The sequence below is a fragment of the Lathamus discolor genome, chromosome 3, assembly GCF_037157495.1.
Source record: "Lathamus discolor isolate bLatDis1 chromosome 3, bLatDis1.hap1, whole genome shotgun sequence".
Taxonomy (NCBI): Eukaryota; Metazoa; Chordata; class Aves; order Psittaciformes; family Psittacidae; genus Lathamus; species Lathamus discolor.
Genome location: NC_088886.1, coordinates 101,425,359 through 101,452,467, shown reverse-complemented (window position 1 = coordinate 101,452,467; position 27,109 = coordinate 101,425,359). Strand labels below are relative to the sequence as shown.

At 41.5% G+C, this 27,109-nt stretch overlaps 1 long non-coding RNA gene across 1 annotated transcript in view; it reads right to left on the bottom strand.

Moving 5' to 3' along the window:
* Window positions 1–27,109, bottom strand: part of LOC136011156 (uncharacterized) — a 65,922-nt gene that overhangs the window by 22,188 nt on the left and 16,625 nt on the right. The window contains exon 4 of the long non-coding RNA XR_010611240.1: window positions 20,464–20,675. This is a non-coding gene — a long non-coding RNA (uncharacterized LOC136011156). The remainder of the gene's footprint in view (window positions 1–20,463; window positions 20,676–27,109) is intronic.

Genomic DNA, 27,109 nt, shown 5'->3' with positions numbered 1-27,109 from the left:
CAAGATAGTGCTCCCCACATTAGGGAGTTAACTGCCTAAGAAATGAAAAGGGTCTGGCAGTGATGGGGGGGACATCCACCCTGCTTCAGGTAGGAGGATATGCACATTCTATGCTTTAGGGGAAAAAAAAATAAAAAAGAAAAGGAGGAGCATTTATGAGCATAGATCTTCATCTACCGCAAGAAAGGGACATATATAGCATAAGCAGTCTGACAGAAAAACAGGCTCAAAGATAATAAATTTCATGCCACTGATTTAAAGTGGTAGAGAAATGAAGTAAGTGGTAATCAGTATGTTATCTCCAAGCTCAGGTACCTAAAAGCTCTCTTAGAAATAAAATGCCATGTTTGGCAAGAGTTCATTGCATTTCTTGAGTAGGATAACAAATATGAGCCTGCCTTCCAAAGGTGGAAGTCCTCCTCTTTTGTGGGAGCAGCAGATACCCCCAGGGCCCTTAGTCATATGATACTGTACCACAGAGCTAAAAATAGGGAATTGTGTCAAACTAGATTTATAAAACATTGCCTTCTCTGTTTGGAGACAGCCCAATTTTAGATTTACATCCAATCTATGCTCCAAACTGCACGAAAGTGTTCCCTCCTGAACACCTTCAGAGGCCATAAAAAAGTCCAGTGTAATACAATTCTAGTTATACAAGAGCTGTCCCATTGCCATTCTCTTGGGGGAAAAAAAAAAAAAAAAAAGACAGAAAAAAGGGAGACCTGCAAGAAAAAGCAGCAAATATCACCTGCACCAGCTTCTGACCCATAAGAACACACAACCCTAGACAGTTTAAAAAGAGGTATCAATTTTATCAGGACAAAACCAGAATATGTTTGCTTCGCTCTTGGTGGTTTTTACCAGCTTCTTTTCATCTAATCTCTTTTCATCACAGCTGAACTTATATTCTATTTTAATTCTTCCCTTAAAGGATGTACATCATGTTTCTGTTATGCCTCTGCTTATCTACCCACACAAAGTTTAGAAGACATGACAGTATGGTATGAGATAAAAGTTTTATTAGCCTGTATTTTGGATGACCACATTACTCATGAGGAGTGAACTCATGAATAAGTTATCAAAGTCATTACAACAAGTGCCAATAAAACCTTTTTATATGAGATTGCCATATATTCTACATATGCAACTTATTTTACAGGAATGGAAAAAACTCTATACAAGACACATTTTAGAGAGTCTTAAAAATTTTTTATGGTGACCATTTCGTCTATCCTCCAAACTGTAAACCAGACTTTAATTAAAATAAGCCATGCTGTACTGTGCTCAGAGGTATAGAAAATTTAAAACATCTCTCATACTGCTGTAGCTTTTACTTTCTCAGAACTCATGACCTACTAGAGCTTGAAGAAAGTGCTGTCTCACTAGAATTATAGTTTTCCCTCTCCCAGAGGTGAAAAACTTCTGGGTACAATTCTAGATGGCCATACAGTTAGAAATCTTTGGTTTATCAATAATCCAGGATCAAATACTGTCTATTCTGAACATTAACCATGACAGTTTTCTATGGGAGGGAAGATTTCTGAGAGGAAAAGAAGGGCAGTTATGGTTAAATTGGCTTTATCTGAAAAATACCAACTTTCTAAAGACACTTAAAAAAATCAAATCCCAAGAAGTTAAGTCAGGAGTGTGTCAATGAGAATGCTATCAATCCCCACTCACTTTAATTTAGCCTGCAACTATAGGACAACAATGGGGGAAGAAAGGGAGAGGATGAGTGTGTACATACACACTTAAAAAAAAAAAAAATTACAAAAGAGTCTACTTTTAGTTAGACAAGTTGTGATAGGGAGGGTGTTTCATGATTCATTAATTTGTCCAGCATTTTTCCAAAGTTAAGTGCTTGCAGGTATTTTTTCCTCCCTGAAATGTCAGACAAAGGCTCAAATCCCCAGGAGCCGGTAATTGGCATTGTTTTCAGGGGAGCTGCAGGCACACAGGGTACAATTCATTTGTCTAAATACAGGTTTCTCCAACTGAATGAGTTATCTATATACTTGTTCCTTCTTGAAAAAATTATAAGAGAACTTAGCACCTGAAAGTAAACAATTTGAGCTCTGGAAGTGCTTTCTTTCCCAGGGTAACAGGGGCTCTCTCAATAGCTTTCCAATCACACTAAAGGCATTTGCAGGCAGGCAGAGATGAATCCAGCCCACAGAGTCTAATGCTGGCTGTCAACTTATCCACTAGTTTACTTTATACACAGCCACTTACACACATAGAGATTACACAAAGAGATTTTCCAGTGTTGCCAAAATACCCACAAATCAAAGAATGCAGGTGTAAGCATTGGCACTTGTTGTTGCCAATTGTTCAATCTGTGCCACCAGTGCTATTCTTCCTCAAGAAGTTTACAGGCACAATTTATTTAAGCCGTCAGTACTCGTGTTTTGCCCTTCTACCTTTCAAATCACTGAGATGCTCAACTGGCCTCTTGTGCTCTTGCCCAGTGCTTTTCAAGATATAATATATGCAGTCAGTGGGGGAAAAGGAAGAAACGCCAAACATGTGCCACACTCCTACTGTTCTTCTGACTGCTGTATAGAGCAAAACCTTCATCTTCCTGCTAGAGAGTCTGGGGTCCTGCTGCGGAATGAGCTCCTCATAAACCAAGAAGGGGCAAGATGTGATAGGTAATAAATGAAGAGCATGATGTATCCAACAGCTAAATAAATCAAAGACCTGTTGAAGCACTCTCTCTGAGCTGACTGACAGTCAGACTGCTTGCCCAGGCAGTCAAGACAATTAAGCCCTAGAAAAACTGGGCTGCTGGCTAAAGAGCTGGTAACATCCTCCCTTGACACAGAGCAGGACATGTTCATTTTGCAGCACTGGACAACAGGTACACATGAGGATGGGATGTTTCCAGTAGGATCTACACTGCTTTGAAGAGCTAGACTGGCTATAATCTGCAGCATACTAGCATGGATTGAACCCTACTGGTCAACCATTTTTACACAACCAACAACAAAAAACCCAAAAACCCCAACAAAAAAAACAAATAAAAAAACCCAAACTAAACTTCAAAAAGCAGATTTTAAATGAACCATATTGTGTGGCTGAAGAGTATCTGGACATCGCAAGTATTAAGCATTTTCTTCTGACTCCTATCGGTATTTGGAATAACATCCTGCTCTCTGGGTCCTAAGCCTACTCATTGCAATAACACAGAAAAAAAAGAAATTCAAGGAATCACTCCCTCAGGGTAGGGATAAACTGTCTTGACTAGCACCCAAGTGGAGACTAGGTACCACCATGCTCTGGTGGTCCCAGGTGGCAAATGCACAGCACAGCTGACTGCACCAGGCAGGATGCCTGGCAGCCCTGAGGCTGCTCTAATTCCTGCAGAGGCTCAAACCTGCCTCCAGCTGCCCCCAGGTCTGCAAATTTGCAAAGGTTATGAGATCATAGCCAGGCTGAACAGAGCTTTTTCTTTCTGCCTACTAGCCTACTGGCTAGTTTTAGTAGCCCCTTCAATAGTCACAATAAAACACAGCTCATCCAGTAACTCAGGATCTTACTGTAACAACATCCCCAAGCATTCTTGGATCACAAGCTTGAACATCACACCTTTTCATTATAATTCCAAAGGTGCAGTAAGTGGCCAGGACATATGATACAGTCAAGTTCCCAAGGCTGAATCAGTGTTATTTAAATGGGGGAAGTGTGCAGAAGTAAAAAACTGAAAGAACATGCAGTATTCTTTTGCATACTAACTTTGTACTGCAGCCCCACAAATCAGCATTTCCTGCTGCTGTTTGTGTTTCTGGTCAGATGGGGAAGGGTAGCAAAGACAGCTGTCCTATCTGCAGTGTAGTTTAGAAATGCCCAGCCACACCTAACAGATCTGATGTAAACCTGAGTGGTAATCAAGACACTTACGTAGGAAGCTCAGCATCAACCAATTTAGTCCGGGCTCAAAGTTCAAAGCTAAACTACATTGTAGTCTGCACCCCAGTCATTTGCATTGTATTTCTCAGTCTTAAACCATGGTTTTCTGCTTTTTCCTCACAGCTTTACTTGCCCTGATCTGAAGTATAGCCATCAAGATAGAAAACCAGTTGGAGAACACAGAAAGAATGTTAACATTTTAGTTATGCCATTGTTATTTATACCACAGTGACCCAAAATAACTTTTGCATATAAATGTGGCTGTAAACACTGACTGTACTTATGACAATTTTTCTGACTGACTCATTGGTTTTAAAATAATTCTTCATAGCTTAAGCAGTTCCCTGAACTTTTTTAAAATCCAAAAAGTCCTGCCTGTCAGCAGTAGCAGCTACTGCTTTGCTCATCAGGGCAAGATACTGAGGTACCAGAAGTTAAGTAACAAAAATAAAAGCTCCAGTAAGAAAGAGCCATCTCCTTGCCATTAAGACAATATACTGAGAAAGCTCATCCAGATTAACCTGACCCAGCTTGTGATCATGGTCTGTGGTCAGTCCCAAGCAACAGTAGCGTTATAGGAAAGACAGTAAGACAGTCATCCTTCAGAGAGCTAAACCTTTGTCAAAGCATAGCAACTCGGGAAAACACGAGTCATCCTTAGAGGAGACTGAAAAGGAGGCAGGTACTGAAAACACATTTTATATAAGATATAAGAAATATATAAGATATATTCCTTATGTAAGGCAGAGTTTTAAACCACATGAGAGGTTTTTCCAGCCCCTGGGGCAGAGAATGCTGGCTGAGACAAGCATGATAAGCACCAGCTCTGCCTGATAGCTCTTGAGACAAGCAGCTAGCTTCTGCTTGCTGCTGCTCTAAATTTGGAGCAGTTTATTGTTTCCTCTAAACCAAATGCAAATCCTCTCCTAGAAATACATACCTAGCAACAGTTTGCTCATGCTGCCGCAAAGTGGTTCTTTTGTGACAAAGTATGTATACATACATGCAGTAAAAAGAAATCTTGATTAAATCAAGTGTTCACCTCACATCTAGAAATGCCATTGCGTTAATCCAGGTAAGGCACGCTATCTTCGACAGCTTGTGGAAACCATAGGACTGGTACATCCAAAGCTGCATCCATTGATCTTCTGCTCCCAGCTCTGAACTATCAGCCATGCACTTAGGGCTCAGCCAGTGGTGCTTCTCATAAACTTGGCATCAGTCTCACACTCAAAACAGTGAATCCCAGCTTCCATATTTTAACCTGTATATGCTCAAGCAGTCTGTACAACAGATCACTGAGAACAGCTGTCCACAAAACACTACAAGAAACAAGGGTGAGCACCAGAAAGAAAATAAAAATTCCCAGGGACTTCTTTTTCAGTAAAGAGGTAAGTTACTGCTTGGTTTTCCAAAAACCAAAGATACCAGGCAAGATGATCTGGTCTCCAGCAGAAACAGTTACAAACTTCTTGAGAAGCGGTCATACCGTTTTATGGAGTGACATGAGTGGTGAACAGACTTTGAAGCCAAGTTTATTTGAGAGAAAAGGCAAGAAATCCCATGCCCCCACGCCCCAACCTTTTGCTACTCAGAACATGGTTCCAATTCAAAATCGTTTTCTAGCCTAGCATACGGAATGGCATAATGCTTGAAAGATGTGCCTGAAACATTGTACCAAAGAATACTTTTACTGACTTCCTTAGCAGAAATACCTCAGCTATCAAACATTGTATCGGCAAAACTAGTCACTCAAAAGCTGAAAATTAAAGCATAACTATTGATCTTTAATGGCTTTTTCAGAAGACAAAAAGAAAGATAAAAGAAGTATAGAAAAATCTGAAATACGCCTTTGATAAAAGTACTGTGTTTTACAGAATTGTGTTTCTATACATCTGAGCAAAATATAGAATTAAAACATTGTTAAATATAGGCAGATGTTAGCCTAGGACAACCCGGGAAAGTTAATGGCTTGGTAACACAGCAGAGAACAGTGCCCCCTACAAACTCAGGACACAGTCCCTGCGCAGAGGGGAATGCACCTATTGTGGCAGCTTTGGGAAACTGAGAATAGTTTGCAAACTGCATCCAGGAGCACCCTATGCTTGTAGGGGAGATTTAAACTGATTCCTGAACCAACTGAAGCATAGCAGTTGGCAGGGCTGCAAGAGATGCTTCTGTGGGCTGTCAGTCAGGAATTGGCAGTGATACACTGGCAAAAAGAGCTGGCTACAAGGTCGGCTACAAGTGGGGTGAGTGGCTGGATGTCTGCTGTCACAAAACAGTGGAGGGTGGCTGTAGCAAGGCTGCTGAATGCGGAGAGCTGAGGCAAGAACTCACACACAAGTCTTCCTGCAGGTCAAACGATATCACTGGGGGTAAATTCAGCTGGGCTAAGGTGGCAGAAACGCTGGAAGGAGTGGGTTGCTTAGAGCGAGGATGCAGTGTGCACAGCAGTGGGATTCTCCCAGGAGCAGGAGTTGAATGTAGTTAGAAGGTCCTTAGGCAGCCACAGCTGTGTGAAGAGACCCAGGCCAACGTATCTCAGGCCAGTGAAATCTACTCACCTAATACGGAGGTACATTTACTAGATTTTACTTCATTTCCTTTCTCTGCCGCTTGGGAATGCTTTTTTTCTTCTTCTAACTCTTCAATTAAAGAATGTAACATAGAAAAGTCCTTGGCTCTGGTGTCATTGGGTGTTGTTAGCTTAGTTCTGATGTTTCTTGTTAGTGCTAACTCGCAGTTGTGTTGACAATTTTCAACAGAAACCCCTAGAAATGGAATCTCACTTGCGCGACAGCCAGTCACTTCGCAGTAAAATGACAGAATATACTTCTTCAGCTATAATAAAATATGCATTTACAGAGCCAACATATATTATTTACTAAACACAGCGGTCAATATGCCAAGTATTCAGTGAGTACTCTTGACATCTATGAAGACATTTGTTTGATAAATAGCAATGCTTTAAGTGTTCCTGCCATATGCTTTTTGCTACAGTTTTAAGCAGCAGACTGGAATGTTTTGCTCCTAATCAAAGTTTGGATACCTCTCCAACAGCGGAGAGACCACAGAGAGACAAGGAGGCAAAAAGTGAAGCTGTTTAGCTTCTAGCAAGCTCCTTGAAAGCTCTTGTAATATCACTTTTTGCCTTCAAGGAGAGCATTCGCTGGGAAAGAGGTTGACTTTTCTGACCAGCTCAAATTACCAGCTCTGCCACCGACCCTGATGTGAGACCTTTTGCGAGCCTTTGCTCTCCCATGTCCTTTCTTACTCTTTACCAGATTTTCTTATTTAGAATCAAGTTCCTGAGAAGGCTGTTTTTTACCATGTGTTTTTGCAGCTCTTGGCACAATCCAACTTTAATCTCAGATAATGTCATAACACAACTGTGATATTGCAGCATTGAGAGCTCAAAAGGCCAGACCAAGGCAAGGGGACATCTGCCAAAAACTCCCACCAGAAGCACTCCCAATCCCAGGGTTGGGGCCAGCTCTCAGCATGACCCCTTTCCCACACATAAGGAGCACACTCATTGCAGAAACAGCCCAAACACCTTCTTGGGTGGTGTTAGCATTTAACCAAAGAGCAGAAGAGGGGAAATGGCAGCCAGCCAAAGCCCTCTAAGCCTGCAGAGAGCCTGACAGACATGATCCCAGAGACAAGTCATTCCTTACAGCTTCTTTATGTGGCTGCCCTCCTTAATTATCTGATTTGTTACATTGGGGGATTTGCTGCTAACCCATGCATCTTCTGCAATTACATGAATGCGGTTGTTTCTATACTAATAGCTCTTTTCAAAATATTCGATACTGGTACCTGGTTGACCAAAAAAAAAGGAAAAAAAAAAAGCTATTACGGTGTGTTACAGCCAAAATAGATGCAGAAAAGCCCAGTGGACCTAATTTGGCTTCATTGTATGCATTCAGATCAGATTGCCTTCATTTTGGCAGAAATTAGCCCAACACTGGGACTACTGAAGCCTGCCACTGTGCATAAACAATCGTGGCAAGAGTGTAAGACCAGCACTGCATTTCTGTACTTGATAAAGCCACAAAGTCGTATTCCGCATATTCTGCTTCTACACAAAAGTCACAAAAAGAGATATCCCTACTTAAAGGAAAAATTAATGGCACCTTTACCCCTGCCACCAGATATGTAGTTACTTTCAGAGCAGACCGCAGTGATGTATGCAGTAGCCCTGCTCCTAGCCAGGGCCTTTGGGAGCACATGACAAGAGATACCTGCAATGGTAGGCAGGGAGCTGGCATTAAGTGCAACAGGCTTTCTTCTCTTCCTTCTTCTGCTCAGAATATCCCTTTCCCCACACTCTTGTTTGATATAAAACCAGTAATAAGATCTTATGTAAATAAAGTTAAACACTTTTTTTTTTTTTTTTAATTAACAAGACTTTTAGAAGAACCACTCACTCAAAGACACTATCAGTATTACTTCAGTAACAGTTCAGGACATACAAACCAGATTTCTTTAGACACCCGTAACTCTGCCAAGAATGTCAGTGCAAGATTGCTGTGCTTTCAAACAGCCCTTTCTGAGCAGAGGAAAAAAAATAACTAATTTCCATTACAAGTGTTCTTTTTTTATTATTAGTGGGGTTTTTTAACTCTAAGTACAGCCTGAATAGTTTGTGCAATTCTTTAGAGAAAGTAGATACTTAAGTAATGCCTTTCATGTTGCAAAGGTGGCTACAGCAGGATGCTGAATAACTTATTTCTAGTCTAACAACAAACAGTTTATACTGCAAAATTGGCATACTAATTACAGTCTTTGCAGATTGTTCCTGTATACCCAGGAATCTGCCAAAGCCAAAAACAGCATGGCAGGGACAAAATGCTTTCTACAACTCTCGTCCCTATTTTCTTCATTCTCCGAAATAAGAACTAAGAAATCTGCACTTGGCCATATTGTTTTTAGTTCACAATTTAAATGACCCAGGGAGCATCTTCCCAGTGAGCTGGGAAGATTTCTGGGTTTAAACAAAGGTGTGACCAACTTTTTGAACTTGCAAGTCTCTCAGACAGAAATGCAAAAGAGAACAAGCCATGGAAGTTTAATATCTGTTCTTGCTGCATTTCTCTTCAGCAATTCTTCCTCTGCCCCTAGGTTGCATTCATACATCTATCATCGAATATTTTCACTGTGTGATCAATGAGACAATGAATGAGGTGACTTATTCTGACTGCTTACCCTCCTGCTGTTTTTTAACAAAAGCAGAGATATGCAAAAGTGATCTGGAGTGCTAAATGCCCATATTCTTTTCAGCTTTCCATAACATAAAGGATCTAAGCCAGACATAATGAAAAAGCATATTACCCTGTCTTATATGCATGTTCTAAAATGTACTGCCTTGCAAAGATCACTGTATCTGTCATCCTCTGATTGCAGCTCAGCTGTTAATGCCTGTGACCACCCATTGTACTGAAGCTCTGCCAGTGACTCCTACAAGGCTGTTGTATTATTCCTTTTAAGAGAATACTTTCGTGCTGAGTGCTTTCTTAGACGTTCTTAACTGTAAAGATTCTATATTCTACTAATTTATGACTGAAATCCAAGAGGAAATGTATATAATTTAGAAAAGCACAAAAGCCCCTTCATTTTTAGCTGTTGTACAGTCCACAGTACTAGCGTCCTTGAAATTCACTGGGAATGCAGTGTACCTAATCTCTGTGGTGGCAAATGTTCTTGTATCACTACATTAAACTTGCTGAAATGGTTCATGTTTTGATCATGTAATCATAAGAAAGAAATGAGTTGGGGACTCAGTTGGGGACCAAGTCAGGGAACTGCAAGATGAACAAGTAGCATGGCAGCCTCTTTTCCACTGTATTCTAGTACAGAGCGCCTATGGAGCTGAAATTAACAACCTGAAGCCTGCTTTTTTCCATGACTGCAAATTTCCCAATAACTTCTTTTAAATACTGTCCTTACTACAACAACTATTATTTTTATGTTTCTCACAATAACTGAGAAAATCACTGATATTCCTTCCCTACGTGGGAGATTTACAAGTGATATATACTGATTTCTTCACATTTTTCTTCTTGGTATTACTGCTTAGCATGTTTTTTCTTTCATTTCTTATTCCCAACATACTGCACATTTCTAGTAGTGAAGCCCTACTGAGCATTGTCATAGCTACACGTACAATTTTTGGGCATCTGGAAAGAGTACGTTTAGTAACATATATTTACCATGGTGCTGAGTTGGCTTAAAGGATGAAATAGAGGTGATTATAAACATCTTTTGTTGAGATTTGCAAAAAAAAAGCTAAAACAATTAACTTCTGACAAACATAAACCATAGAAGAGAGCGGGGAAAAAAGTACAATATACTTTGGAACCTAGTAAAGTCCTGCTTTCACCTTCTAAAGCAAATGCCCTTGCTGCCCTCTCCTCCTCATTACAGTGATCTACAACAGAAGTTAAACCACCTGGCTCTGCACCATGTATCTCCCATCCTCATGGTCTTTTCTTCCTGCATGCTGGTCCTGGAGATGCCCAGGTGGCCTGGGTACCCCTGCACCTGGCTCCCCATGATGCTTTGGCAAGGGAGCATAGCATAAACTGGGAGGAAAGCGGGCAATCTAGACATACTGCCATAGTCTCGGTGAGCAAATGTACATATCACAAAGAATAACACAGCCCAGGTCTCCTTGTCAAGAAGAAGGAAATACAGCTCACAATGAGTTTTAAAACCTTATGAAAATTAAACACAATCAGGAAATAGCAGCCTGTTCAAACAAGAAATAAAGAAATAAATCTTCTTTTACATCTCTGCACAAGCCATGCTGTCTGCGCCTTGCCATACGCACAATAATGAGGAAAAAATTTGTTCCTCTGCTGCAAGTGCCCCCAGCACTACAATGTCTGAGAAATGCCCATCTATTAGCCAAGACAAAAGTAACATCCTCTACAAGATGTAGCCTAAGAGGCTGAGAAGCTTCACTGTTGATATTACCTGCCAACGTGATGCCTTGCTTTCCTAAAATGGATAGAGGAACATCATAGCTCCTTCTAGTGCAGAAAATATCAGCAGCCATTTGCCTCTATTAACTATGGAGCAAAGTCAGGAAGGGAGAGCACATTTACAGTTCTGAAGGCAAATATTTATTTATTTGCCTAGATCCTGAATGAACTCTGATCCCACCTCAGTCAGTGTTATAAGTACTGGGTCACACCCAATACAAACAGCTTCCTAGGTCAATTGGTGGGTTCTTCATCTTTCTTTGCAATCACAACAAAATTCTGTCTACCCTGGGATGAAACTCTCCAGCTGCCATTCTCACAGAAATATTCCTGTTTATCCTGTAGGGCATTTTTAAGTTCTTGAACCATGTCTGTGCTGAAGGCAGGCCATGCAAAGGGACTCTGCTTTGCCCTGGCACAGCTGCCTGGTCCTGAACTACCAGCCTGCAGTGGTCAGTGCTAGAGTATCAGCTTACTGGGAACAGACTGGGAGTTCTACCATTGCACCACACCAGTTACTAGCATGCTCTTTGTCAAATTCAGCAGATGTAATCTTCCTTATTTTGCCTTGTACTTTCCTATAAATTTATCCATCCCCCCCCCCCCCTTCATTTTAACAGTTCAAGCTGAGCTTTGGCTTCCCTAGCTTCTTGCTTCTTTTGAACCACACTGCTTCAATTATTACTACAGTCAGTGGTATTTTAGTGTTTATTTTTTGCTGTATGCCTAGATTTGCTATGCATCTTTTTATAAGTACATCTTCCGAGTACAGTGTTTTTCTTGACTTATAAAAGGCTCAGCCTTTCATTTGAAGAATCCTTTTATGCTAGTTTTAACCCTTGACTTTTCCTGGCTTTTCACATTTTTTAAAAATAGTTGAAGAAACCTGTTCCCATTTCTATGCTTTTATTTAGTTTTGGTATATTTCTATACAGACAAGGAGACAAGGTAGCTGCTGTTATGTTTTCCTTCACTTTTCCTTACTTCACCCCCCTGATACTCCTGCACAACCATCCTATAAGCATTTATATTCATCTTCATTTTTATTAGCTCTGGCAGCTTCCACTTAGAGGTCAAAGAACTGTTTAAGCTGTTTTCCTTATCTCCTCAGCCTTCTCCATAATTTTTAAGGCTGGTGAAGGACTTACAAGCCAAAACTCACACAGACTCCACAACAGCAAGGAGGGAGGTAGGGAGGAAGGGCTGGAGGGAAGATATAACACTCCATGTTGACCTGAGCAGTTGGTTCACCAAAGCACCGTCATCTCTCTGGACTCTGCAGTTCTGCCCATTCTCAACTAGGAATGGCTAAGATACAAATAAGGTAGCACATGACCTATCTTTAATAATAGGAAATAACCACAAGTCCATTCTACCCCTCTATGACAACAGTACCATGACAGTGCCCAAAAAGAGTCTCTCATACGTAACACCAATACTGCTATAGCACAGTTCATGCTCTTTTCACAGTGTTGAAGGCAATGTCCTGTGCATAGTTTCAAAACTAGGTACCTAAATTTCCTGTGTAGACAGTGGAGGTACATAGGCAACTCAGAGACTATTCAGGGCACCACATTTCAATGCCAACAAAATATACCCACATATTTTTTTGATCTCATCTAAAGCCATCATATCAGTGTCTTCTCTCTAAAAAGCTTTCAAGAAAATGCTCTTGACTCACATATGACATGTAACTGGAAAGCAGAAGTAGAATATCTCTCTCTTTTTTTAATACAACTGGCTCTACCAGGGATAAATTCAGAAATACCTGGGAAATTTGTCAGGGAAATCAGATAATGTCCTTTATTAAAACAAAAAAGTTCCCAGATCCAATACCCAGTGTTACATTTTATTTATTAATTTAGAATTCTCCCATATTATTCCATTTTATAATGAGCAATTCCTCCTTTTCAACATCATTATGAGATATGACAGTCAACCCCATGTAAGATATGAGAAGGACAAGAGGAAGAGACTGGGACCATAGCATGAGAACTCGCAAGCTGGCTTGTGCTTTTTGTATTGCTCAGCACCATCCTCTCCTCAGTTTATTTTACACACGCACCTGTGCAAAGGGTTTATTCAAATTCTGTGCTGGTTCCAAGTTTGGGGTTGACAACTCTCAAAGCTGAAGTAATTTATTTATCTAGAGAGCAGGCCTTGCTGCACTACTGAAAACATTTAGTTCCTACCTGGCCTTATCCTGTAATAGGGAAGAAAGGACAACTCCCAGAATCATTTGTTATTCATAACACTCTAATGAGACTCCAGCCGAAAAACCCAATCTTCATCAGGTGAGACAATGGCTCCTGTTACAAGAAGACCTGTGGGAGACCAGGGGTTAATTTCACATGGTGCTCGTCTGGCAGTTACAGTGGTAGTAGGGACTGAATTCATAGGGAAGATCCTAGAAGTTAACTCAGCTCTGGGGTCTTTCATAGAAGAAAGAGGAAAAAGCTAAAACCAGAAGAGCCTGAAAAATTGGATTACTAAATATATCTGGGGGCTGTGCAGAGAATGATAATTTCCAGAGAGCTGGGGAATTTCAGCATCTCACTTTTAGTTTGGAAGTGTTGGAAACCTCCAATGGTCCAGGAGTCCAGAGCCCCTGAAAAGCTGTTTTTCAGAGTTCTATCTCCCCATGAACCCACTAATCGAGTGAGAGGACCTAGAGAGACAGGTGACTGGGAAGTCTTGGAGCAGATGCCTCTCAATTATCTTGGGGTCTCTCACAGCAAAGCAAACTGGCAAGAGGCCAGAGAGGATTCTGTCAGCCTCTGATCAGTCAAAATAGCTTCCCTGGGACAATTATACCACAATGAATCTGCACATATTGACATATTCCTGTTACATTGGGGGATTTTGGACTAGGTCTAATGACACTCGGGCATGCAAAGCACTGACCTACTGTCACTGACAGTAGGAGCTATTACCTCTGGAATGCTTCAAAAAGAAAAACAAAGAAATGCTTCCAGTCCCTGCATAGACATTCGGAAACTTTCCTTCAAGTCCCAATGTTTCTGCCAGGTTTAGTTTTCTGTTCACCAAAAGTATCCCTTTGGACAGAGGGACAAAAGTTTGACCACAAAGGAAAGATCCTGAATCCTTTATCACTAATTATCTTAAGAGGTCAGAGCTAAAGGACCTCTGGAGCATCTCAACTGGAGTCTCATCTTTCTGTGCCTCAGAAAGACTGCTTTGAAGCGATGCCTTGCTGCCATTCCATTTTATTTGACAATTGGTGACCACCAGTGCCATGACCACCTTTGAAACTATAAGTAGTTCTTGAAAAAACCTCTGACAGCACCATCAAATGCAAAGTATGAAAGCTTTCCCAGTAACTGCTGCATTTTGTCACTGTTCTTCTGATACTCAGCTCATCAGCCAAAACAGAAAGCATTTTTCTTGTTGTTTCAAAGAGAAGTTGCAAGTGTGAGGCTTAACTAGGTTAATCAGGTCAAGAAAAGCAGGAATAACTGAGATATAGACAGCTGAAACGTGTTTATTTTTCTTGTCCAAAGGGTAAGTGCAAGGCTCAGTGACTCCCTAAGGCGGAATGGGGACAGGTAAGGGTAACACTGAGCTCAGACTCTGCCCTCAAGTACAGCTGAGGCACCTGTGCTGAGCTTGGTCTGATTTGCCTCAACTCCCAGGCTGAAAGCATGACAGAATTGGTAAAAGCCAGTGGTGGGCCCTTGACTCCTGCACACTGAAGGGGAGCACTCTGGTTAGTGTTGCATTTAATTCACCACTATCTGCCATAATTCTAGGACCAATTTTTGAAGAGTCAGGCAAAAGCAGGTTAAAAAGGGCTCCAAGCACCTTCTCTGGATTTATGGCGAGATGTTTCACCCTCATGAAAGCCACTATAAAGTCACTGTTTAATATACATCACCTTTGCTCTTCTTCTTTCAGAAATTAGCATGCACCAAGTGACTAAGTCTATTAGAGAAAATTGACCCTTGAGTCATTTAGCTGAGGATTTGCCAAAGCCCAGAGGTATTTATTATTCTTATAAGCAATGAGGCATATGGTTGACTTTTCCAAAAGCCATTTCAGAAAGAAAAGTAAATGACCATTTACTGAAATGGAAACAAGAGATATTTAAGAACCTTTAGTCCAAATCTGGGCAGGAAGATTTCATCATAAGGCTATTAAAAATGCATAAAATGTGGAGAATTGCTCTATGTCTGCTTCAGGATTAACACTTGAGAAACCACGTTCTGTGGCTCCTCAAAGGGTGATACTGTTCTACCCATGCTGCACAGGGGACACAGTCAGAATCAACAGAGGGACAAGTGTTTATCAAGTGAATCTCATACCTGTGCTCCAAAAGTTAAATGGAGATGATCTAGCAAAACTAGAGGAGTGTACTTTATTTAAGAGGCAGCCAAGGCCTAAGAAGAAAGCCTGGAGAAATTTCAGTTTGAGTGGAGTCAAGTTTGTAACTCAGAATTTGAATCTGCAGGAGGTTGGTTTAAACAGGAGTTCCAAATTTCCTCCTTTTTTGGCTTACCAGAGTTTAAATGCTGTCCATAAAGTGCTAAAATAGTGCTTCAGCAACAGCACAAAGCTGTCAGCAGAAACAAAAAAAATCTTCTTTGATGGAAATTTAACCAAAGTCAAACATCATTTGTAACCAAATAGCAAACAACTAGCAAAAGCAAAAGAAAGATAAGATGCCTTATCCTCAGCCTTAAATCAGAGCAATGGCTCTGTATGACAACCTCCTATTCTTTTTAAAGCTTCTGTGCACAAGAATGAGGTATAAAAAAAACTAAAAAAAAAAAAAACAAAAAAAAAAAAAAAAAAACCCAAAAACCACCAAAACACCGCAAGTCAAACAAAAAAGGGAAAAAAAAAAAAAAAGAAAAACCACTTGGTTTTGATAACTTATCTCTGCTTTGGAAGTCAAGGTCACGGTTTACGTAGTAGTAATAGATAGTATAATAAACCCAAAGAGTATAATGCAACATCTGTCTTCAAAAATAAGACTGTATATTTAATGGACAAACCCATCTGCCAATTTGCTAAGCATAAGAACCAATGATCTTTACTGTTCTGTATTTAGGAAAGAGAAGAGTAAAATAAATGAAGGATTTTTTTTGGTAGTAGAATAAATTGTTAGGCTTAAAAACTCTACTGCTGGGGTTTTTATATGGACAGAGAATAAAAGTTGTTCTTCACGTATACTATACTAAGTTGGCTGTCTATGGCAGGAGTTGTTGCTCTCAAACGTAAGGTCTACTTTCCCAGAATCTAAAAAGCCCTGTTTAAAAACAGAAAGAGGAGCAGAAATAGCCAGACAAGAGAGGTACACAAAAGAATGAAGCATGACAGAATGCAAAGTATCCCACTGTTCCAACGAAATCCAGAGACACATTTCACTATATGAAAATATTCTGCTTGCTGTGGTAGTGCATATTTGGAATTTTTCTGCCAAAGACTTCTATAAAAGGGTTTGCAAACTGCTTGGCCAGTCAGTAGTCCTTGAGTTTAGGGCACAGCTGGTGATGCCTCTAATAGCAAATAAACTAACTGTGCTGCTGTTGTGTTTTCAGTGCTATACCCAGTCACTGTCAGCTGCCAGACAAACTGTGGACAGCAACACTGGCCTGCCTTGGAAGAAATACAGAAAAACCTCAGCTTCTGGACTTATGGTTGCAAAGAATTATGTTTTGGCACGCATTCAACAGGAAAGAAAGAGTGCCAAAGCTTGCTGGAGTATCTACAACAATAAAAACACAAAAGTTGTGGTTATACAAAACGGGAACATTCATATGACAAGGAATATTCCAGGCATGACCGGTTCAACACACATTTTGCTTCACTGAAGGCATTAAAAACACACTGCCAAACCACAATACATTAGTTCCTATGGAGCATCATTTGCTGTGAAAACTCTTAGGAATTTCACAGAGACATTTCTCAAAAAGAAAATGACACTTTGTTAAAGCTCAGTTACTCATGGAAAGAGTCATTTACAGCAATTTCTGGTTTAAAAATACATCCAAGTTGTAGAAGTGAGATATTATGATGCTGCTAAATACTCCTGTATCTCCTTTTTGATGAAGGAGAACATATTTTTTGTTTCAGAAGATAGTTTAATTTGCAGTTAAAGAAACTAGAAATGAAATGCTGTAAATTAACTTGATTTACATGACTGTTGGGCATTTTAGATTTCTGAAAATTTCCAAGCCAGGATGTTTATGCTAATCTGAGATCCAGAACAAAAATCGTGTGTAATTTGGGATTAGCTTCCTTTGATTCAAGAAGCTTGTTAGATTCCGGCATTACAGTTTTCTTTTGAGTTGCTAACTGGTGGTGATAATTAAGACACACAAATACCGTTGCGCTATTCTAATTATGGCAAGTACATGTCCCTTAAATCCATTTGCTGTTGAACAAAGGGTGTTTCGCCATATTTCTTGGCACTACATCCACAGCAGAATGCTATCACTTCCCCATGTGGAGAGTATTTAAAAAATTCAACCATTAGAAAGACAAAGAAAGAATAATATAGAGAGGGCAGGAGACACTGCATATGAGGGTTTTGTTAACAAACCCTGCTCCCGGAAAAAGCGTTCTTGCAACTGCACATCAAGTTACAGTACTCATTACAGGCACACGCCGAACCACAAATGCTCCCTGGATGCCAGACCACTTTCCTCCTACCTGCATCCCACTGCTCCAGCCACAGCCCAAGGACAGCTCCCAGTCCTTGGGCTTGCAGGCTCTGAGAAACACCTTCAAGAGCTGAACCTGGGACTTTCCCTCACCTTTTAAATACTATCTCACAAGGGCAGAGTGAGAGAGGGACCCGAACATGTCAGTCCCTCAGTGTTCCCTCAAACATCTTTGTAGGCCTTTCTGATTACATACATTTACATTATTTCTCCATTATGAAGAAGCAAACTTTCCTCTCACCCTCTAGCACTCGATGCTCTTTGTAGAAATGTAGCATTTTGCACAGTACATGACTTTGGCCTGCTTATTATTCATGACAAGAATTGGTCCTTTCTGGACCTTTTCAGGTTTGGATCTCTGGCAGTTCAGATTCACAGTATGTATCTCCACCACACAAATTTGCAGTACACGGTCAATGCTCTACCCAGACAGCTGGGTTCATATACATTTCCTAGGACATGCGGCTTTGAGGAGCAAAGTGGTTTTTTCCTTTCTTACCGAAATTTTATTAAACGTTTCATTTAGCAGTTTCTAGTTAAACTTAATGCTCCCAATCTAATATATTCCAAAGCCTCTGGTTTTCTTGCACATACTGCTGAAAGGGGCAGATCCTGAATCAATGGTACACAATTTAGTTTCAACTCATGGACTTTCAAACATCTCCATATTTTTTTTTGCCATCTTTTCTAATTCAGTAGGATTCAGATGACTTTAAATTAACTTTACCATTTTTGCCAAATAATATTTGTTCAAATTTGAACAAATTTGTTCTCAGCATAGTCAGTAACAAGGCAGCAACAGACTGCAGATGGGACAGTCATTTTTTTCACCTTATTTCCATCACTGCAAGTTTGCATAACCCATTTCAGCTCACAGGTGCCAGAACATTTCTACAGTTTTCCCCAATCCAAACTGGGCTAAAAAAGAAACATCTCAAAAGGAGCAAACTGAAAATCTGAAGAAAAAAAAAATAAAATCCATGCATTCAAAACACATTGCTTTTATTTCAGCTTCCCAATCACAAATTCACTTATATTTCAAAATGGAAAGCTCTCTTGAGGTCCAAATGCCCCCTTTCCATATGTGTTGGAACTAAAATAAAATCCACTACAGTGTGAAGACCAAAATGAAATGCAGTGCAAAGTGTATGGCTGGTGACACACTGAAGGGCTGGAAACCAGAGTTCGAGAACATCGTGAGCTGATGCAAGTTTTTGTAACCTCACTGAAAAAAGGGAGGTTAGACAAGTTTTTGGAGTGTCAAACTTTTCATTTATTACCAAATGAAATTATTGCCTGGCACACAGCTGTGAGTAAAGAATCAGCCAGGCCCGTGAGGTTGTAGGAGGATGTCCCTTTAACAGAGCAATGAACTCAATTGACTAATGGCAGGACAAAAGGTAAACTGTTTCTAATTCTCTGATGAGAGCCATCAGAGGGAAAAAAGAGAAGTGTAAAACTCAGTATCAGTAATGTAACCCCCCATCTTCTCAGCTCAGAACAAGGGACTCACAGAGAGCACCCTTCCTAAATGTCAAAGCCATTAAAATACTACATGCAGGTAAGTATAAAGAAAGCCAGGTTAGTTAGGTGGCCACTCTACATATCCAATGATGAGTCTCTTTTAAAGTTTCTCTTACTTCTTTCATTCACAGTGTTTTCAACCACACTGTTTGGAGGAAGAAAAAATAACGAAAGGGAAAACCATGAAGAATAAAAAAGTCCTCTCAGCTATTTCTATCACACAATGAATATTGATTCCTTTCTGATTTTCATAGCAATTTGTCAGAATCTTGTCAGTGCAAGATTGATTTCTCTGCTTCTGGGAATGGTAGGTTATCAATATAATTGCTACCATCAGTGCATTTTCACAATCTTTCCTGACATTTCTAATCCAGTGGCAAATTAATGCCATGGTGACTATTTCCTCACCTGAATCAGCTACCAGTGCATGATGATACCCTCCTCCCTCTGGTAGAAAAGACACATGCCTCCCCAAAACCCAAAGCACCATCTTTTTATTATTACTGAACACTACAGAAACATTAACCAAAAGCCTAAATAACCACATATCTTTCTGATGCTTCTATTTCATCAGGTAGCTGATTCAGTGTATTCAAGCAATTCAGTGTACATGCAAATTCAGCTTTCACCATACATCCTGTGAGAGCACAGGGAATTTAGTGAACCTCAAGGCTTATGTTGCATTACTACACTTTGAAAGTAAATAACAAAGCAGCAGAGTCACACAGGTGCTGATCGTACACATAAACAAAGCATATGCTGCTACCAAACCCAGGAGGTGCTGAGCAGCTCCAGCCCCAGAGGAGGTTTCAGGTGCTCGTCATTACCTTTCAGCATCAACCTACCAAGATCTGCTTAATCCCTTAGAAACTAACACCACTACAGAGCAACTGGTTGCACTGCAACCCTGCCGCTTTTCCAACTTTGACAACCATTCCTGTTGCTATTTTTTACCCAACTTGTTTCTCAAGCATTAGTTTCATTATAAGTTGTAAATAAACTCTCCTCTGCTGATAATGAATAAAACCACCTGCAGCTCACTGAACAAATCAGGCATGGGGCTTGACTTACCAACCTGTCAACAAAAGATCTTCCCACATCACCTAAATAAGGCATCCAGATTTTAGTCATCCTATACACGTTACGAGAGCAGAAAGAGGGACAGAAGGGTGAAAGCACTCATCCATGCAAGAACCAAATCCAAAGCAGCACCCTGAGGCTGAGCCTCAAGTTTGTTTATGAGCCCCTTGCCAACTCCCCACCAAGAAAAAATGCACACCGTAAGGGCTAATGGGGGACCCATTGAAGTCACTGGGCTTTGGAGCAGACTTTCAATTCTAGCCATAACAGCTTACCTGTGGCTTCCTTACATACAGTGAGGTGCCTCAGAAGCATCACATCCCACAGCAGCAAAAGCCTTAAACTCTCACTGCAGCTGGGCTTTGATTCAGCTCTCAAATGCTAAAGGATTTAGGATCTCCACTGAGAAGTAATAGCAGGATCTTTACTTCTGTTTTATCTAAGCCTTCACAGTAGCACATCCACTAAAATACAGCAGGTCAGAAACCTTCAAAAAAAAAAAAATTAAATTAAGGAGTTGCTGTTCTTTTCCCTTTTAAACTGCAGATTTATTGCAGCAGAAGATTTCTACGAGAAAATATCGGTTGGAGAACAAAGAGTTTCTCGGGACAGCATTTCTAAATGAAGACCAGTGCTTAATTTCCCCACTTCACCTCCCCAGCCCCCCCCAAAAAAAAAAGTCAGAGAATACAGCTGAGTGGAAACATGGCTTAAACCCCAACCTGTGTGCCAAAAAGGCAGCTACTAGTCATGTTGCATCCCTACCCCTGGGATGCTCTAAATTCCTGTGCTATTTCTGGACACCTTCCTCTGGCCTCTGAACATTCATGTACCTAGTTTCAATTCCAGGGAAGTTAAACAAACAAGTGTTGAAAAGCCTGTACATTTCTTTTGGTTCAGTGGAAGTTCACTTCCAAACCAAGTTCATCTCTAAACTTCTGCCATTTATCTACTTGCTGCAGAGGCTTTCAGATGCTGTCAGCTGGCTCTGTCCCATTTGCAGCTGCAGGCACACACTGAGTGTGGTGAACAACACATTAGTAATTCATCTGATGATAATGGGACAAGCAGCAATAATACCCTTATTGTGGCCAACAGGAACTCACAAAGTCTTTGATAAAACCCTGCTCAGTTCTGTGAAGCACAAGTTTCCTGTAAATCTCTGTAATAGGCATAAAGGTGGCCTGAGCCAACTGAGATAACAGTTTGCTGTCAGCCTGGGATATAGGCTGTGCTGAAGACGTACATAACACCAGGCCACCATCCCAAGATGCACACCATTTCCTAAGCTTTACTGCCAACACATAACCACAGATTATCTACCCTGTGTTCAGGAAGGAACAATTGTTTGCATGGAGGAAGCTTATTTAAATGTTAGCAGGGCTGCATAAGCTGCACTCCCAGCAGTGTTTAAAGCTGAAGAGACCTCTGATCCTGAGAACTCATTTGGCAGCAGCTATGGTATTACAAGGTTAGACACATTCACTTTTATTGAACTTCTGGCCTATCAAACATACATTTACAACAGATAAATATGTACAGCATAAACAAGTCAGAGGGATTACCAGGATTAGCCGGAGTCTTCTCTGCTGCTGCCAACATTACAAGCAATCCCTCTTATAGAGCTAGTACAGCACATCATGAGTGCATGGTACCTATAAATCACATGCACTTGATGAACAAATGCACTCACTGTGAAATGTCAAAGATACGTATAAAAAAGGTTTTGATATCTGCTCCTCCCTCCTCCTTGCCAAAAGGAGGATACTGGAAGTAGTGTGTGCCTGTGAGTAGCATCACAAGGTCAGCTACCGACGGGTCGAGCTCAGCACTGCTGACAAACTCATTTCATCATGTGAATCTCTTTCAAGTGAAGCCTTGAATACACTAAGTTATTCCTGTTAGCCCTGCAAAATGCTAGAGGTCTGCTCACTTAAGAAAGACTTACAGAAGTCATCTGCATCTAGTTTGTGCTATCTGGAAGACCCTATCGGTTGCATAGCCCTGTGCTACTGCTGCACAGTTGACTACTTCATGCCCCAAACCACAGGAGTATCACGGTCTAGGAGAGAGAAGAAACACCAGAGGCAGCTACCAGCACTATAGGATAGTTTTGATTTAAAAATGTTGGGTTTTGTTGTTGCCTTTTTTTTTTTTTCCAGAGCTGAAACTTGGTATTTTTTGTTCCAATCCATTACAATACTAACACAGTTAAGCATCTCAGGCAGCATTTGGGGGGACTTTGGGTATCTCTGTAACAAGGGATAGTAGTCAATTATAAAAAGCCCCCTGTTTTGAAAGCTAAAGGGGTTTATCTTCTATAGAATAACATAAATGATATTCTATAATATATAGGTATGGTCACACATACACACCCACCCACCTTTTATTTAACAATGCCTCATTAATATTCTACAGTAGTGAGGTCTGTCTGGTGAAGCATTAATATAATATTTCTCAAACAAAGTTCTTGTTCTGCTTGATCTACTTCGTAAATGTTTGGTAATCTATCTTGATATGCTCCTGTCTGTCAGGGGCTGCTACATACTTCATGCTTTTGCTAGAAAAGGCAGACAGTGGCAACTTCAGGTACCTTCCTGGGACAATACAGCCTTTCTTCCTTAATTATATATGAGAACAGTTTCACTCATTTTTGAAGCTGATATGAGACATGAATCATTTGAAGCAATATTGAGTATTTATGACCGGCATTTAACAGCATGTAAAGAAATAGCAATGTTTAACATGGACTAGAAATGTCTTCGATCTTCCTTTCCTGCACGAAGGATGAGTACAAGCTTTCCACCAAGGATTTAGTACTGCAAAATTACAGGACAACTTGCGTGGAAAAAGATTACTTCATGTTTGATATTTATTTCTCTTGTATGTGCCTTTTTGGGGTAGTGGTTTTAAGGAATTTTTTCCCCCAATAATTCTGGATTTTACAACCTAGATTAAATTCATTTCCTTAGTCACTAAAATAGAATGGTATCAAATTTTGATCACTATATAAGGTGTTTCATCATATTTTCAGAGAAAAGACTTCACTGAATTGCCTCTACATGGTTTGTTGTAGATCTTCCAAGATGCTGGCTGTCTGTGTCCATATACGTTTTGTATTCTCAAGGAAACCATAAAAATATGTACGTGGTATTTTTCCTGCAAAGTTTTTTAAAACCATGACAAGCCTCAACAGTCTTCTAAATCACCAAACCTCTACCATACTTCACTACTGCAAGACTATTGCTGAATAACAACCCACAAGGAATACCTATGCAGTTATATACAACGCTCCTGACACAGCACCATATTCGAAACCAGTAGATGACATAATATTCATGGAGTTTTCAGAAGCTTCTGGAGTAGCTCCTCCTTTTAGCAGGGGATGCCCAGCACACCGGCTGTGCAACTGGCCCCATAAAGTCTGGTATTAAGGCTTTTGTTCCTGACTGTACAACCTACCTTCAACAACAGGAGCAATACCCAAGGAAAAGGAAAAGAAAAACAAACCAACAATTAAAGAAAAAGGGGAAAAAAAATAGAGGAAGGGCAAAAATATGCAAAGTAACAATGAGGCTTTGAGATGTACCACTTCCGACATTTCTTGTTTCTTTACCCTCTTCCCACATGCTGCTTCTCTATCACTTCCGCATTCACTTTTAATTGACTTGACTTGTTCCAAACCCCTCTTTTTGGATTAGGAAAGGCCAAATAAGAGAAGCTGCTACCAGTGTTACACCCATGAGTTGTAGCTGGCCTCACAGGAGGGCCAAGGTGACACCTTCCTCCTCTTTGCTGCCTGGTCATCCTGCAGGCACCTGGGCCACCTCCAAGCCTAGGGCAGAGGGAACAATCTTCCTTCTGCTTAAGGGTTCTCCGTTTCCCACCCCAGTTTCCATATTTTCCCAGTGTTGCTCACACTGCTCTGGTACACTTGCTTGAGGCTTTAAACTCTTGGCCCCTCTTCTTACCTGTCACCTTCCCTCAGGGTGCTGGAAGACCAGAGCAAGCTACCCAGGCAGGAGCACACAGTTGTGGCTGAAGAGACCGACTCACAAGCACCAGAAACTACACAAATAAAACAGGCTTCCCAAATGCCTGCTGGCTTGAAAGCCAGTCAGCTGCATGGCATCAAAAGGGGTGCGAATGTCATGAGTACAGCCCCCTTGAGGACCTCTGCCGGGATGGGAGCACACAGCCATGGCTGGGCTGAACAGCATTAGACTGACGCAAGAAAGCCTGCAAATAAGTTTCCCACAATACTGTTACTTTGTCTCATTTCCTGCTCCTCTTCTGTCCTTCAAAGGTGTCAGATGGACAGCCTTGAAACTCCTTTCAAGACTTTGAGTTTCACCCATGAGAATTTATTTCATTCACCTCAAGCTAACGTCTGCCTCCCAGAACCAAGAAAATCAGCACCCCTGACAGCAGGCTTGGCTGGACAGGACCCAGGCAGAGAGCCCATGGTGCCACTTCCCACTGAAAAGTTGTTATCATCTAACGACAAGTTCCTCAAAAGCACCTCTGTCCCTCTGATCAAACATGAAATACAGATCCATGCTCTTCAGCGCAGGGAGGAACAGGAAATCAAGAGGCAGAAATTATTTTACTCACTTTTTTCTTGCTATAACTTGAACTAAGACCAAATTTCGCACAGGGGGAACTACCAAGACAAGGTCTCTTGCACAAGCACAGATGCCACTGCACACTGAGGGGTGGGTGGACAGGGTTCAAGTGCCACAGCCCTCCATGGCAGCACAAGTCTGCGCAGCTCCAGCCAGGACCACATGGTGTTCCCCCTAACAGCATCCAGGCATGGAGGGAGTACTTCTGAATAGCTATGTGGCTCTGGGAGAGGTAAAATAAAGGTACCAGCAACAGGGCAAAAAATAAAGCAAAGGAGCTGGATGGGGAAGTCAGCCAACTTAGCTCAGACACTAATGTGAAGTGTTGTTCTCCCCCTGCATAAATCCTCTCTCCAAAGGGCAAGAAACATGCAAGGCAGCTGCTTAGCTACTACACCTGTACTTTGTGCAACTCAATATTCCTCTGCCATCTGTTAATGGCATTTCACTGTAAGAAATCCTAAATTGCCAATACATGCTGCAAGTGGTATCTTCTTTCACAAAACCTATTAGCACAATCACGTAAAAAAACAAACCTGCATTTGCTATCTATCCTTGTATATGTTGGCAGCAAATTGAAGGTAAGAAATTAAGACAGAGATAGCAGTTTCTAGAGAAAAGATCTGTGGTTCATGAGTACTAGAACTGTGCATAATGTGTCACTGAGCATGGCCTCAGAGGAGCATGTTCTTTCGGTTTCTCTCCCAGCCCCTATAAAGTTCTGACATTTGGAAGTTCCCTAGGTATAGTCTTTGAGTTTCTCCTTTTTGATAACACTGGTACAGCTTCCTTTGGGCTCCCAAGTAACTTGCCCTTCAGAGACACTAGCTCTCCCGCACGAAAAATAGGCATGATTTTCAGTGGAGCACTGCTTTAGAGCTGTAGAAAATTAGCCTCCCTTTCTAAGACAAATCTCCTGGCTCTCAGCCAAGGTTATCGCCAATCAGAGAACATGACACAGAGCGTGTGGAAAGATGACTGCTTTCAGGGAATCAGCATGCCTTGGCATTTGGAGATAAATAAACGGGGATTTCAGATACCATCTTGTCTACCTTTCAGTGAGGAGAAGAGAGGACCTTTTTCCTCTAAGGGGTGACAGATGCCCAATTCCTCTTTCCTCTATGCAAGACATGATTTCAGATGAGCTCCATCAATGACATTTGTTGCACAGGTATGCAAGTGGGAACATGTGTGGGAGCTCACATTTGTCCAGCACCATTATCGGGTCAGGAAATGTAACTACTAGTTAACATGACGGCACATGGGAAGCATCAAAGCATTCCTCTTCCCACTCCCAACACTTACACATAGTTTTATTTTAAGGTGCTCCTTTCTAGTGACAAAACCTTTCATTTCATAGTGGGTTGATCTTGGCTTAGTGCCAGCTACCCACGAAGCGCCTCTTTCACTGCCCTCCTCAGCTGGACAGGGGGAAACAATATAATGAAAAGCTTGTGGGTTGATATAAGGGCATGGAGATCACTCACCAATTACCATCATGGGCAAAACAGACTTGACTTGGGGAAATTAATGTATTACAAATAAAATCCAAGTAGGCTAATGAGGAATAAAACCAAATCTTAAAAACACTTTCCCCTTATCCCTCCCTTCTTCCTGGGCTTAACTTCAATGCTGATTTTCTCTGCTTCCTCCCCCAAGAAGCACAGGGGGGACAAGGAATGGGGGTTGTGGTCAGTCCATCACATGCTGTCTCTGCCACTGCCTCCTCCACAGGAGGACTTCTCACACTCTTGCCCTGCTCCAGAGAGAGGTCCCTCCCATGGGACACAGTCCTCCATGAACATCCCCAACCTGAGTCCTTCCCACAGGCTGCAGTTCTTCACAAACTGCTCCAGTGTGGGTCCCTTCCATGGGGTGCAGTCCTGTAGGAACAGACTGCTCCAGTGTGGGTCCCTTCCATGGGGTGCAGTCCTGTAGGAACAGACTGCTCCAGCATGGGTCCCCTGCTAGGTCCCCAGTCCTGCAGCAAACCTGCTCCAGCGTGGGCTCCTCTGTCCATGGGGCCACAGGTCCTGTCAGGAAGATGCTCCATCACAGGGTCACAGCCTCCGTTAGGCATCCCCTTGCTCTGGCATGGTGTCCTCCCTGGGCTGCAGGTGGAGATCTGCTCCCTTGTTAACCTCCATGGGCTGCAGGGGCACAGCTGCCTCCCCATGGGCTGCATCACAGGCTGCAGGGGAATCTCTGCTCTGGCTCCTGGAGCACCTCCTGCTCTCCTGCTTCAATGACTTTGGTGTCTGCAGAGCTGCTCCTCTCACATATCCTCACTCCAGCT